We start from the raw sequence: 16,575 nt of genomic DNA on the forward strand, positions 1-16,575 counted from the left end.
AGCTTTCTTGCGAGCCAAGTCTGAGGCTCAACACCGTTTGAGACGAGGCTCGAAAGAAAGCTGTCTCTGGTGTGGACCAATCAGCTTCACAGACAATGCATTTATTATCAGAGGGTGTTTTTTGTTTGCATTCTGAACACAAGCATTGTGGTTAATGCAGACATGATTCTTTGTAAAATATTTCAGTTTGGTGTTTTAACATTTTAACACCTGTTTTGTTGCAAGAAAAAAGGGGTAAACCTATTCTCAATTTGTGTTTAGTTTGTTGTCCTTCCACACACCACCTATTAGCATGGTTGGCTATATACAGTGCAAAAGAAGGTCAACATACAGTACCTAAATAATAATAATGATAACACTTATCCCTTTGTCAATCCCAGACAGGTGGCTTAGCGGTAGAGCAAACGCCTCAAAGACTCAGCCCATCATCTCTCCAGGGTTCATAAAGTGGATACCACATTTTGGGGAAGATCAACAGTGATTGTCTTATGAATAGACTTTCACCTGCCATGGGAATGTGGAATTGCCACCACTGGCTCAGGAATGTAAACGGGAGATAAGCACCACCTCAATCTCATTTGCACTTTGAAATTCACTTTCTGTCAATTAACTGCTGGATAAAGTCCTCCCATGCTGTATCAATCATGGGGGTTGTTTGACCATACTTCACCACGCTGGTCAATGCAGGTTGGTGGTGAAGATCAGTTAAGATATCACTCACCACTGACAGTAGCTATGGCAAGGAATCGATGGTGTCTTGTTCATAAAGCGTGGCGCTAACCACAGCGCCACCGTGCTACCGCATTACCATTTGTTGAGTTATTTATTTCGTAAACATATGGATGATTATAGATTCGCCACACACATCAAAATGTCTAATAAAATACATGAAAGACCAGTCCTGCGTATGTATGTTTTTGTTTGGGACGTACCACACAGTGACCTATCTATTCCCTGACTTTTTGGAATCTATTCTGAAAACGATTGTTCAAAATCCAGTGCTATATTAACAACCTTCATTACAACTGTGATTGTGTAATTCATAATTATAATTGAAAAGAAATGGGAATTCAGTGATAGATTCTGCTGTAATATGTTATGACTGACACCAGGTCTGTAGTCAAATACTTGACTCACAAACGATTGCAGCAATGACATCCTCATCCAAATGATCACCATTATTATCCAATCCTTATCGAGCAATCATCATCAAGAGTACATCCACAAATAATCATAAAATCATCCCTACCATGCAAACATCAATTACCATCTACACTACTATCATAAAATCACCAACAAATTTGTATCTAATCATCATTAATTGAATGAGATCATAATCATCATCTACAAGCATAGGTTTTACCCTTTCTGGCAATAAAACAAGTGTTAAGATCTTAAAACACCAAACTGAAACTTTTTGCAAGGAATCATGTATGCATTAACCACATATACTTGTGGTGAATCAGGCAAACAAACAATAAACATGATCTGATAATAAATGCATTTTCTTTGAAACGGATTGTACCACACCAGAGACAGCTTTCTTTTGAGCCTAGTCTCAAACAGTATTAGACCAGAGGACGCCAAAAGGCGAACTGCACAAAGACAATGCACATGATGTAGCTGCTCATCCCGAGCTCTCAATAAAATAATCAATCAATTATTCATTCATCACCACATTCATGTAAGAGGGAAGCACTTTATCTTAAAACATGAGTATATGCTGCAAACTAAAGGTATAATATTTAAGGGGGCTACTAGGCTTGTTTTTATCAAACTAGAGATGGAGATTCGGTTCACCGAGTTTGTTTTGATAAAACCACTCAAGTGAAGTGAGACAAAATAAAAAAAACCCCTCATCTGTCAAAGCAGTGCAAGAAATAACACATTGCAAAGGAGCCGCCTTTTCCCTTTCCAGGATACATGTACCGAGTCGGAGGATTTCATGAGCCTGGGAGGGGTTGCGACATGCGCAGGGTCTGACACAACCAATTGATGCGCGGCCGATCACAGATACGCGCTAACAAGCCGTCACACCTCTCGCGCATCGATTCGCAATTCCGCTTTTGTTTTGAGCCGTTAACAATTTGTCGAAGATCCAGGCCAAGGGTCATCATGGCCAACGCCATGAATGCCCCCACACCTCGCCTTCACTTCCTTCTGCTCGATCCCGTAATTGTTCTACTCTCAATATCTTACCCTGAAGGACTGCTTTATCATTTACCCGAGTCGAATCACTCTTGAAAATGAGCCTCTATTCTGGTCTCTTGAGTTCTCACCTGGTTAAACAAAATAAATTTGAATTGACATACGTGCTACTCACCGAAACCTCCTTTTCTAATTACATGGACAGATATATTCCTTTATTGTATAACTCCCCGCCCCCCGCCCCCCTCAATTTTATCCCAAAATGGCCCATTGATGCCACCCATTCGCGTCTCTCACACAGCAGTGCTACTCGTCGTGTTAGAGAATGGCCACGAAGCGGATATCACAGAACTATCTCTCAAACCCCTTGAAGTGGCCGGTGTTCCATTCGGCGGGGGCAGCACTTTCCAACTCGCTATCCTCTGAAGAGCAATGTTTGTCTCTTGACAGTCAATCTGATATTTGTTTAATTGTTAGAATTTAGCCAAATTAAGTGCAGATAGAAAGTAATATTTTATATTTGTGGTTACCAGGACAATATTGTGCTTGAGAAGCCGGTTAAATCAGAGGCAGCTGCCTGGATTCTAATGTAGAATCGGGGTTTTTATCTGGGCACTCTGACCTCAGATCCACCCAGCCTCCCCTTTCTTACTTTATCCAAAAAATGTTTTGACAAATTCCTTCCATCCCCTGCAAATACAGCATCTGAATTAAAATGACTAATTACACAACACAAATTAATCCCTAGAGGTCATGGAGAATGTGAATTACAACAAACATAACGCCACCTTCCCATCTCGCCACGTAAAAAATACAAAATATTTTACCACACGTACCATCAACCACATAGCTTTCTGGGAGTGCATTTCATCAACAGCATTGGTTGAACGCAAGTAATTCAAGCAACGTCTAGACTGGTTTTAACATGCAGTGTCTCATCAGCAGTCCGGCTTCCTTGAACCAATGCTGTCAAAATGCCCGGTGTTTGGGGCAAGGACCCCTCTATGCGAGCTCATTTGTAAATATGGCTCACGTAACACGCCCCACTTAATTTAAACAAATCCACAAACCTGACGTCTGTTAAAAATAAAAAAAAATAGTAAATAATTGCTGCAACGTGCACATGGGCAGCACAGAGCTAACAACTGTTCATGGCCAAGGCTATGCATGCGTGAACACGGAGCCCTTCATTGGCTCTGGGTGACACATGACCCGAGAGGGGAGACATCCGATTGGTGGGGACCCTCACTGGCCTTGCCTTTGTGTTGCGTTAACCCGAGCGAGTGCAGTGGACCTTAGACATTTCTCGGATTCCATCACGGATCAATCACGGCCTTGTGCGATTCACGAGTGGAAGGACGCATTGTCGTCCCCAGACAATTTGTTGCTTTAATATTTTTCCTTAAAGAAACAAAAAGAAAAATCCGAAGACCCCCCAAAACATTTTAACTGTAAATATCAGACAGCCAGCCGTGGTATTTATTCAACACGTAATATTCCGATCTGTGCTGCAGCACTGCACTTAAAGAGCATGCTTATACAGAAGGTGCTGCATCGCAGCGCTGAGAGAGATGGCGACTGAGTGGCAGCCAAGGAATGGAGCGCATCCGAGAATACATCCACAGAGGAGATGGAGCCAATAAATCGGCTCGTGTGCAGGCGAAAGATAAATTATTAATATCGTAGAACCACGAGAGATGGCAACCAGTTGAGGAGGCCTTCATCCAGCAAAGGATTGATCATGGCTGATTATGATGGTGTGGGGGGGGGGGGGTTACATGACCATACTTCATGATGAGACTTATTTGTCAGCCATGGGAGGTTATTTTACCATACTTCAACAAGCTGGTCAGTCATTCATAATAAAGGTTTTTTTGGGGTTAGATCGCGTTATTAGAAATGTGTTGCAACCCTCCACCACCATCAGTAAAAAATGTGTCGCGTTAACAAAACGCCAATTAGTTACTTCAGTGCAAATTAGTGACGGTTGGGAGCATAGTACAACCGGTTTTTTTACGGACAACAAAGAAGAAATACATATCCATTTTATGAAATAATTGTTGCACAATTTACGGAGGCGGCTGGTGTAAGATGCACACACACACACATGCATACGGACGCAGCGAGTGGCAGGCCAAGCTGTGAGACGTTGCTCATCTGCATTTCCCTCACTCCTTTTATTTCCTACGACGTGACAGCCCCATGCATTATGCCCCGGACACAAGCGAGCTGAACAAGCCATCAGCCCCGTCACAGCGGCTGTTTCAAGGCAGGGGAGAGGGGGTGGCGGGGGGTGTTTAGAGAGGACATTGGGTGCTGGGGGTAGGAAGGGAGGGAGAGTGAGACCGGGAGTCGCTTTGTTCCGGAAACCACGCGATGTGACGCTCGTGAGCGAGATCGCTCCCGCGGTTCACCGGGACGAGGACAAACGTATAAAATAATGATAATAGGACTCATATCTTAAAGACAGGGTCCTTGAATATAACGCCAGGCAGTTCGCCAGTGTTGGTTCGAGCTAGCCGGACTGCTGATGAGACGATGTATGTCGAAACCAGTCCAGAGTTTGCTTGAACCAAATCAATGCTCTTGAAATGATGCACTCCCAGAAGGCCGATGAGTTGTGAAAGAAACAATTGCATGATTTAATGCAGAGAGACGGATACGTCAAGGAGAGACGGATACATGAAGGAAAGACGTGATAAATTTCGATTTAAAGCTTTCGTGACTGCAGGGATTCATCTTCTTGGTTCTTTCGGTAAAGTCACGTAGAATGGAAACAATAAAATATTAAAAATAAAACATAATAAAATTATTCTCACGACGTTTCGGCCACAACACAAGCAGCCGTCCTCAGGTGAAGAACAGGTCTGTCGCGAAGACAGAGTCTGAATGAAACATTCCTCTTGATATGCAAATTCTTTTGTCAAGGTGCTCTTCCCCCTCCCACCCAGCTTAAATAGACGCTCCAAGCCTGGGGTTGTTTCATTCAGACTCTGTCTTCTCGACAGACCTGTTCTTCACCTGAGGACGGCTGCTTGCATTGTGGCTAAAACATCGTGAGAATTATTTTAAAATGTTTTATTTTTATCATTTTATTATTTCCATTCTACGTGACTTTGCCGAAAGAACCAAGAAGAGAGACGTGATGTCTGCATTTTGCTGAAGCGGCCGGAGTAACGAGCCAGGGCCGATTCCTGACCCACAGGAATGAGCAGATGAGCGTTAAGTCACTCTGTCCAGTCTGAGAACCCATTGAGCGTATACCCGCATGTACACACATCCCAATATCGGACCATAGACCTTGGGCAACTGTTGGGAGCACCTGGCTCTGGCTATCTTCCCAAGCGCTTGCCTGTAGTCCCCCGCGCCTCCGTGCGGAAACCGCACGCTACAAATTCTGCAGTTTTTATAACACAGTGTGCATGACTTACAACTGCAATGTGTTCACCGCTAGTTGCAGAGGTTCACATGTGTATGACGCTTAAAAGTAGGCCGAGCCGCCTGCTTCACCGTGGACGTTAAAGATCCCGTGGCGTCATTCGAAGAAAGGTTGGCCATTGTGCGCCGACGTCACCGTCCAAATTTGCCAAATAAAAAAATCGTACCGCAGATTACTCCGTTGGGAAATGCATAGCAACGGTCACGCAGTGCTGCGAAAACTTAGCAGGACCCTCCAAAAAGGGACTTGAGACATCGGTGAGGCTCTCCTGGTCAAACAAGCGTCATAATAATATATAGCGTGTATGTATGTTGAACTTCTTTCACACAGTACACAACCAACCGTGCTAATTGGAGGTGCGAAGGACAACAAACACAAAAGCATATCACCTCACCGAGTCTCAAGACTGTTTTCAGGAGGATCCTGCCAACTGTTCACAGGATGTTACAATGTTGCTGTGAGTGATGTAAATTGAGGCATTTTCAAGTCATTTTTCATAACTAGGATATTTGGTCAGTACCAGTTACAAAGCTTCTGTTTTTGTTAATGGGAGGAATGAGGGAACCCATTAGAAACTCATGCAGAACAGGGGGAGGAACACACAAAATCCACACACAAAAGCGCCAGCCGTAAATCGAACCCAGGAAGTTCTTGCTGTAAGGCACGAGTGTTATCACTGCGCCATCCTACGGCACACTCTAACGTTGGGATGTAAACGCGCACAGCCGTAGGGCAAGAACTTCCCTCCATGTGTCTCATTCACGCTCAGCCCAGTTGAATCACGGACAGTGGCTGAAACCTGGACCCAATCCAAGGATCTCAGTGGTGCTGGCTGAGCGCTCCGAGCTGCCTGGCCAACAGAGTTTATAATCGCTGTCTGAAACAATGGGAGGCCTTCATCCAGCAGTGGAGTGACAAAGGGCTGTACCTGTACACAACGCTAATAATAAAGATCGTAAAATATATCCCAGGATTTTTTCGCAATTGAGGCTCCTACACTCGCTGGCACTCCTATACGTCTCTTCGCTTTTATTCTTTGTCCACTCTTATCTTCTGATGGCCCTGCCAACTTTTTCCTCACTGCTCATGTCTCCTCCACATTTCTGTCCAAACACAATTTCTCCAAACTAATTTACATCCCACAAAACATACTTTCTATACCAGTTTATGTGTTGATTTGAAGCTTTCGGAATCTATACTCTTTGGTTCTTTCGGTAAAGTCACGTAGGTAGAAAATAAAATAAATCACGACGTTTCGATCGCAACACAAGCGGTCGTCCTCAGGCGGAAAAAATATAGCCTTGTTGTAGCTGCTTATGTGTGTGCAGTATTTTAAATTTCTTCTGCCACGTGGTTGTCTTTGCTATGATTTATAGCTGCTCCATTGCTGTACTTTGTTTTTATGTTGCGATTGCCTTTGTCATTTTGGTGACCCACGTGAGTCACTCTTGCAAATGAAACTCATGCTGGTCTCCACGGTTCTCACTGGGCTCAACAAACCAACTTGAACTCCTCCAGTGGCCAAACGCCCATATCTTTCTTACATTCATTCACATTAACAGTTCTCATTACGTTTTCCATTATTAAGGGAAATAACAAACCCAACCCAATGTACTCATGCCAAATCAACGCGCAAGGCATCATGGGAGATCGGGGTGGGGGGGGCGACTGCTGTTTACAAGAGAACTACAACCACGACTCCATTATCGCCATGCCAACACCGCCATCAGCATCATCGCGCCCACTCAGAGGCCCCTACGCTCGTGGCCCCACAGGGCCCAGCCGCCCCGCGCGGTTATTTACGACACACACACACATGCACGCGCACGCCACGGAGAGCGGATGTTGAGTCGCGACAACAGCTCTTAGTCTCGAGTCAGTCCTCGTCAGCATAACCAAATAACAATACGGTAATAAGTAAAAGCGTAGCCCTCAAATCGCTTGTTTATGTAGTTCACGTGCAAGTGCTGTATGCATTGTTACATCGCAAGCTCTTCTGAGGTATCGGCGGCTTTGGAAGGCTTTCATTCAAAAGTGGAAATATCATGGCTGAGGAAGATGAAGGTGGTAGAGAGAATTTTCAAGTAGTCAGGGAGAGAGGTGATGAAGGAAGAGATTCGTATCCGAGTCGTAGATGGGACAAGGAAGTGGCAGATGTGAGAGGTGAGAGCACAATGACCACAGTTTCAAGTTCTTAAGTTCAGTTATAGAAAGGTGATCGAGTGGCTCAGAGGTCAGGGCGCTGAACTGGCACCACTGAGGGTTTGAATCCAGGCAGCGTGCCAGTGATTAAATTGAATTCTCAAGTGTAGCAAGGTAATGGTCTCAACCTGGTCACAACTGACTGCACAAAAACACCCTCCATATTCAATTTGGTTCTCCACTTAATTTGACTCAATTCCAACTCTGACAATTAAATTATTGGTTTGATCATCATGCGAGGAACCCCACTCTCATAAGCAGAACGAGTGGGAGAGTGCTGCCCTCTACTGCGTGGTCCAGAGGTCACTTGAAGGAATCTCAGAGGAAGCTTTGTGGATAGCCACTTCAATGGGCCGTTCTCCAACACAAAGGGTTGCGCTGCTCTGCTAGAGATCTGAAGGAGGACGGTCATCTCGTGCCATGCCACCTCCGATTAGCACGGTCGGCTACATGGGGTGCGAAAAAAGTTCAACATACATACAATGTGTCATAAGTGAAATCTTCGCTTGTGTGTGAGAGAGATGTACTTAGAGAGCGGTGGTGCAGTTGCTAGCTTGCTGCGCTACGAACCCGGTGACCAGAGATCGATTCCGGCTCACTGCCACCAATGTCAGTGACGATTATCTGAAACGGTCCTGGGCCTCTCCTCGGTCGACACAGACTTATATTAATATTAGTACCTGGTGCGGTGTGTAAACGTTGCCACTCGGGAGAGAAAAGCGGTCGGGCGTGGTGCTGAAGTTCTACATACATACAATCGGGGTAAAACCAGGGAGAAAGAAGAAAGTGACATATCGAAGTAGGGGTCAATTCAGCACACAATCAATGCAGGCCGAGGAAAATGAGAAACGCGACATGTGGCTGAACTGCTCGACGCAAGACAACAGCAGTCGAGTAGCTATCGAGACTGCTTGCTGCCACACACAGCCACGCAATTACCACCACAAGCTCACGGCCCGCCAACAAAGAGGAGAACCACACAACCATCGCACAAGCATGTAAGATACACTGGCGCTCTCTCCCTTCTGTTTTATAAGCACATCAACACAACCAAGTGCATCACATTTCTCGCTTTAACGGAGTACTGTAATAAAACAAAGCTCTCGCAAGCATTACATCACCCGTCTGACGCTTCACTCCATAATGACTTCATTCCCATGGCATCCAATTCCATGGGACAGTGTTTTTTTGTGATGTGTGACGAGCGGTTGCCTGCTCAGTAATCGTACACCACGCCGTGCAGCACCCACACCGTGCTGCTGTATATATATACAAAGAAACGATCGCCCATACAGCCTTTTCAAGCTATTGAGGCAAGTGCTGTTAGCGAGGACCTATTAAGGCCGGGATGGCACACGAGAGGGTGGTGTGGTCTGCACCACGCCCACCCACCTACGTCTCCCCAATGCTCTTCTTTACTACACACTGCACCAGGTACTCATTCAAGGCCAAGTCGATCTAGGGGAGCCCTAAGGACCAGTTCAGATATTTTCCACTGGTATTGACTGTGTGCGAGAATGGAAATCAGGTCACCTATAGCCTTAATTAGACTGTTGGGGCCAGTGCTGTTAGCGAGCACCTACGAAGACCAACACGGTCTTCAGAGGTGATTGCAATTATTTGATTATATGTGTATATTGATTTACACTGAGGCATTACAAACACATATATAAAGCCAGTAAAGCAAATCCCACTAATGTACGGTACTTATACGTTTCCACATCCATGCTCCCCAGCATCACAAACCCGTAGTGACTAGCGTTGTGAAGTACGATTAATTTAATAAGCCACCACTCCCTTAAGATATAATCTTACTCTGTTACATAGCATATAAAATAGAATAAGATTGAATATTACATGATGATGCCTGGTGGTCAAGAATAATGACGGAGTGGCAGCCAAAAAACAGGAACGCTTCCTTGAATATGCCCACAAGGAAGATGGAGCTATGACATCAGAATAAGTGCAATTGCTTTGTGGATTGTTGTACTGCAGGATCCCGAGGTGGTGGCAGCTTGGGAAGGCCTTTATCTAGCAGTGGACTGACCATGGTCGATGATGATTAAGTCAATGCAAGGGTCAAATTGAACATATGCAGAGGCACGATAATAATGCCCTTTATTTTTCCAGGAAAGCCTCAGAGTCTCAAAACACGTTTTAGCAGGCTCCTGTTACACTGAAATTGTTTAGCCAATTAATTGACAAGTGTTTGGCTTGTGAGAGGAAGCTGGAGCTCCCAGAGAAAACCCATGTATGTGAGGGGGATAGCGATTAATGCTCCACACACAAAGATTCAAGAATCCACAGCTGTGCTGCCATCACCTGGCCACCTCACAGCCCGAGCATACAACAGCTGGTCGTGTCAGGCAATCTCCCATCCGAGTACCTGCTTAGCTTCTGATCACTACGAGTGGATTGGCATAAAGGGCTGTACCCGTACACACACAGCATATAAAATAAATGCCACGGTGTTTGTATGTGTGTGTGTGCCACACATGGTCGCACACAGCACACACCTGCACGCAGCGTCAAATATTAATGTGCTCGGGAAAGTGGGTGAGTGGGGCTCAGGGGTAAGGGGGGGGGGGGTAATTGTGCAGGGACCTGCACACTGCCATCTAAGGGGCCCGATACGTGATGCTGTTTGAAATTTACAGAACTACCTCAGTGTGATTTTATGCATTTGCTTTTTTTTTCTAAAGAGGAGTATGCATAATTCCAGGGATGAAATATGCTTCCATTAATGAAATATTGTCATTATCAAGAGGCAAGTTTGTCTTAATCATCATAGCCTTATCAGCATGATCATCACCAAACATTGTCTTACCATTGCCATCACCATCAAACAATATCGTTTTGGTCACCAATGTCATTATCATCATCATTCATTATCATGGTCATCACCTTAACTATCATCATCTCTATTATCATCATCATCATCACTGCTGTCGTTGTTTCCATCATCACTGTAGCCGTGTAAACATTTCACACGCAAACAGTGTTGTGATGATCAAAGCAGTCCAAATGGTGTTGTCTCAGCCAATGAGAGACAGATCAAAAACAGGCACTATTTGCCTCTAGGAGCAGCAATGTCACGCTTGTGCTGGCAGGAGGTCAAGGGATAGACTCAGGTGCTATGGGTTGATTGACTGATATGACTAGCAGATGGACCACTTGTGCTCCCCACTTTGCCCACTTGCTGCATTTTAGCCGCCCGGTGTTCCACTTTTTGTTGTGGATGCCTCCAACTGCCCAGTAGTGTTCTGCACGAGCTTCCTCCACAGAGACCGTTCTTGAAACCACTGGTACCAATTATTAGCAGGTCAAATTATCCCCAAATACTCCCATACCACAACGGCCCATCTTTTCGACAACCCCACCCCGCAAACGTATTGATTTGCAGGTATCAGGAATAGATGGGAGCTTAAGAACGAGGGAAAGCTTCTGATAAATCAACGCAAACCACCTCCCTGAAAAGGGCTTGGTGCGTGCAAGAGACAAAGCCAATCCCTATTAAAGAAGTGCATTATCGTGTTCTATACGTGCTGTACCCATTACCCAGATAATTAGTCAACAGACATGAGCCTGTCCGGGTTAACAACTGGTACATATCATCAGGCAAGCTTCCTCCGTTGTCTCCTTTGTTTAAGGAGTCACCCAGATTCGGAATTGTGTTGCTATCATTTGCTGCACATCTGAAACTCAGGTCTTAATTTCACATTAACTTTGTGCCGATGTCTTAATCTAAGATAAGGAAGTTGAACGTGGGCAGCGCATGTCGCCAGAAGGGAACATGGCCGTGGTCAGGAATAACGACAGAGTGGCAGCCAAGAAACGGACCACATCAGAGAAGACGTATTATTACTTTGAAAGATCATGAAAGATAGAGGCAGCTTGGAGAGTCCTTTATCTAGCGGAGGCATGGCCATGGTTGATTATACGTATTTAAACTCAATCCCAGGGTCATCTGCACATGTGCAAAATAATAAGAATAATGCCCTCTATTTTCCCAGGAATGCTGAGTCTCAAGACTTGTTTTCAAGTGGGTCCTGCACACTCGGATGTTGAGTCAATTTCATTAACAAGTGTTTGGCTTGCGGAAAAAAATGAGAGTGCCCAGAGAAAAGCCACGTATATGAACGAAGAGTGTGTAATGCGCCACACAGACAGATTCAATAATCCACAGCCGTGCTGTCACCAGTGGAAATGTGCAATGCTTAATGAGTGTGGAGCTCAGATCCCCTGCCGACCAGTCAAACAGGGGGGATGCTGGCCTATTCATATTGTGGTTTGAGCGTTATTCTTGCACACACAAGGGGTTTACTCCTCACACAAGGGTTTTCAATTAAACAAAAATAAATGATTCAATTAGAAATTTGAATGATAATTTAATTGACGAGTGCCACTGCTTGTTGGTTAACTTTAACCTGTTTGTGAGTCTTATAACAGTTAACTCCCAATCATCCATGGGCGTATGTAAAATAAATGTCTTTACGCGAGTGCTGGTTTAATTATGATCTGCTCCTCACTCGTTGAGGGTCAGCGACTCATCAAATCACAGGTTACTTTTGAAGCAATTAATACAGACACCTCATTTCACGTCTTCACCCAAATTCTACATGGGTAAACAATAAAACAAAACACACGTTACGTATGTTTTGCTTTAGACCGTCTTCATTGTATCTGGGCCACCCCTCCCCTGTCACCCTGAATAATGAGAGTTGCGTGTACTTTGTAAGCATTTGCTTGTCGTTTTTAACAGCTGACACCTATGTTTAACTTTGTTGTGTAACAGATTTTTCTCTCTGTCACCGCTTCCTTCAGCTTTGTCCGTTCAGCCTGCATTGCACCGGATCGGTTGTCATGCCTTGGAACTAAAGTTACCCTTGCTGAAGAGCCTCGAAGTCTCAATTGTTTCTCACTTGGTAAAAAAATTAAGTATACGAATACAAAGATCACAAGCAGGACCTTCTTTAAAACGAGTCTTGTGACTCAGCGAGAATAGCCTCCCTGGGTTATTCAGGACAATTATAATGAATTGATGTGGCCTCGAAGCCAATGCATAATATAATAATGGAACAGACAATGCCTGATCACATCCTGAAAGGGTATCATTGTACTGTATTATGATACCAAATACCATCCCACACCTTGGCTATATGCAGGCTTCAATGTTCCTAATGGTAAATAATGTGCTTGCGTTATTTATACATGTGCTAGATTTAAAATATGAAAGAGAAACGCTTCATGTAGAGATTAAATATTGATTTAAACTATGTCTACTTCTGAATATCACGTGAAATAGAAATATGCAGGGGCAATTGTGTGCAGAGCCACGAGGGTTATTTGACCATACTTAACCACCCTGGTCAGAGCAGATTTATGAAGGTGCGCAGAGCACAGATCAGCAATGGATGTTGCTACACTGCCCTGAGAAGAGACGGGACATTCTAGGCACGGCAGTGCTTGGAATGGTACTTTTTGGCAGCAGATAGAAATATAATAGAGCAGGACAGGTAGAGGGCAATATAGGGCTTTGCAAGCAATGCAGAGGATTTGATGGGCATGGCATGATCGGTACAAGACATGGCAGGGACATGCCATTGTATGGATGAAGTGGGGAATTGCAGGGAATGCCAGGGATAGTCCAAAATAGAGCATTTAAAGCAAAGAAGAGTTATTAAAGGACATGTCAGGGCATGGTGAGAGAGGCAAAGATCATGGAAGGGAAAGGGCAAGTCATGGACAGAGAATAAGATGAATGCCAATATTAAGACAGGCATGGCAGGGATATAGCATGGCAGGGATATAGCATACAGGGCAAGGTCGGGCAGGACATCCTTTGGAAAAAGTAATTTACAGGGATTTTATAAAAGCGACATTAAGACATGAGATGCCCTCCACTGCCCTTTGACAAATACGACAACCACAACCACCACAACGACCACCGCTTTCCATTCAACAATGCCACATCGGATACCACAGGCAAGCCTGCACACACGACAGAAACAAACGCAGGGCTGAGTGTGTCTGTCAGGCAAAATGAATGCCGTATCTGGGCAGTCAGACAGCATACAAGGCAGTCCCAGCAAAATAATAACCCAGAACTGACAGCATACAGTCAGATAGCTACAATCATACAACAGAGTGGATATGTACAGTGTAAAGTCAGACCACGAATATGCAGCATATACAGAGTAATGGCAATGCCAAGGGCCAGACTCTACACAATGTGAGAATCTGATAGCAGACCCCACACACCGGCAAAGGACAGAGACAAACCCTTCCACAACCAGAGCCCTGCATTCTACCTCATTCAGACCCCCCCATTAGGTAGACCGCTCACATCCAGGCCTATGGCCGAATCACTGGATCTCGTCAGATGTCGGAAGCTAAGCCGGTTGGAAGCCTGGATGGTAGCGCTTTGATGGGTGGCCACCATGCACAAACAGGTTGCCATGGGGCGGCTGTGGTGGGCACAAGAGGGCAACGCAGCAGCAGCAGCATCCATTGTACTGTGATTCTATGTTCTCACGGATCTGCTTGCCGCCTTCACCAAGCCCCGCCCTGACCAGAGTGGTGAAGTATGGTCAATTAACCTCCACGACCGGGATAAACCCTAATCCAGCAGTGCATTGACATGAAACGGTGAACGTGTACAAAGCCAGACCCTTTAGATGGACCCCTAATAACCAGATCCCTTAAAACGAGACCCCTCACTGTCAGACACATAATCACCCCCCCCCCCCCAATCAAATCCCTAAAACTAGACACTTCATAGGCCAAACCCAAATAACCAACCCTTGACAGCCTGACTCCTTCAGTAAAATGCCCCCTCATAGAATCTTAAAACCAGGCCCTTCACAGAACCCTAATAACTAGACCCTTCACAGAACCCTAATAACTAGACCCCTAATAACAAGATCCATCACAGATCCTAAAACCAGACCCTTCAGTCAGAATACACGATGTGTCACGGTTTTTGTCCCTGGGTAGTAAGTGTTATTTTCTAATTGCTTACGCCTCAAAAGTATAGAAAATGGCTGTTATTCCCCACAAACGTTGCTTTTGTGACCAGGACTTTACGTGAAGGAATGAGACTAATGCACACCGCGTTTTCTCATTGAAAATAGGTAAATTCTAAATATCACTGTCCTGGTCACAAAAGCAAGGTTTGTGGGAAATAATAGACATTTCCTGTACTTTTGAGGCATAAGCAATTAGGAAATAACAATTACAACACAGGAACAATTTTGTTGTTTGTTACATAGTGATATCAATAAGCAGGTCCCTTCCCAGACTTCAACTCAGACCCCTTCGTATGAAACCCTCATAACCAGAACCCTCAGTCAGACCCCTCATAACCCTAATAGCCAGAACCCTCATAACCAGAACCCTCAGTCAGACCCCTCATAACCCTAATAGCCAGAACCCTCATAACCAGAACCCTCAGTCAGACCCCTCATAACCCTAATAGCCAGAACCCTCATAACCAGAACCCTCAGTCAGACCCCTCATAACCCTAATAGCCAGAACCCTCATAACCTGAACCCTCAGTCAGACCCCTCATAACCCTACTAGCCAGAACCCTCAGTCAGACCCCTCATAACCCTAATAGCCAGAACCCTCAGTCAGACCCCTCATAACCCTAATAGCCAGAACCCTCACAGACCCTGCAAATCAGACCCCTTCGTCTGATCCTAATAACCAGACTCCTCAGTGAGACCCCTACAAACAAGACCCCCTCAGTCACCCCCCTAATAACCACACCCCTCAGTCAGACCCCCTACAAGACCACCTCCCAGATCCTTCAAATCAGACCCTTAATAACCAGACAGACACCTCAAGTCAGACCCTTAATAACCAGACACCTCAAGTCAGACCCCGAATAATCAAGGCCCTTGAAACCAGCCCCTCAGTCAGATCCCTCATAACCAGACACTGATAATCAGACCCCTTCGTCTGATCCTAATAACCACACCTCTCAGTCAGAACCTCGAAAAGACCACCTCACAGAGACACCTCAGTCAGGCCTCTCATAACCAGACCCCTAATAGCCAGAACCCTCACAGACCCTGATAGTCAGACCCCTTCGCCTGATCCTAATAACCAGACACCTCGCAGACCCTTGAAACCAGATCCCTCAGTCAAGACCCCCCAGACCAAGACCCCTCCATCAGACCGGGGGACCCCTCGTCTCCATCACACCCGGGCACAGGGCCCGCCTCACGTCGCGACAACAACAACACCCACCAACACCACCACCCACTACCACCACCACCCTCCTCCTCACGTCGCGACACCACCACCACCACCCACCTCCTCCTCGCCCTCCTCCTCCGCCCTCGGCGCGCTCGCTCACGCGCCGACCCGCCGCGCCGTCTCACCCGCAGGTCCACTCGGCCAGAAAAAAACCCACAACTAAAACGCTACTGTAGCCGCCGTAGCCGCTGCTGCTGCTGCTGTCGCGATGCCGCCGCCGCCGCCTTCGCCTCTTCTTCATCCATGTAGAGAGCGCACGGCGGCAGTGGCCATTGGAGACAAACGCTGGGGGATTGTGGGAGAGGCTTCACGGCGGCAGCAGCGGCAGCAGCAGCAGACAGGGGGCGCCTCATCCTCCGCCTCCTCCTACCCCCCCCTCCTCCTACCCCCCCTCCTCCTCCTACCCCCCCTCCTCCTCCTACCCCCCCCTCCTCCTACCCCCCACCCTCCTCCTCCTCCTACCCCCCCTCCTCCTCCTACCCCCCCTCCTTCCTCCTACCCCCCCCCTCCTCCTACCCCCACCC

General features: G+C 46.0%; 1 protein-coding gene across 2 annotated transcripts in view; it reads right to left on the bottom strand.

Moving 5' to 3' along the window:
* Nucleotides 1-16,332, bottom strand: part of WDFY3 (WD repeat and FYVE domain containing 3) — an 80,897-nt gene extending 64,565 nt beyond the window's left edge. The window contains exons 1-2 of one of the 2 annotated variants that reach the window (XM_061571393.1): nt 16,109-16,332; nt 8,470-8,532 (exon numbers count right to left, since the gene is read on the bottom strand). The gene's annotated coding sequence lies outside the window, so the exon portion shown is untranslated. The remainder of the gene's footprint in view (nt 1-8,469; nt 8,533-16,108) is intronic. The other variant, XM_061571392.1, reaches the window with a different exon arrangement.
* Between the last annotated feature and the right edge of the window lie 243 nt (nt 16,333-16,575).

This window comes from Lethenteron reissneri, chromosome 47 (assembly GCF_015708825.2).
Source record: "Lethenteron reissneri isolate LAM-NWPU_2019-01 chromosome 47, ASM1570882v1, whole genome shotgun sequence".
NCBI lineage: Eukaryota > Metazoa > Chordata > Hyperoartia > Petromyzontiformes > Petromyzontidae > Lethenteron > Lethenteron reissneri.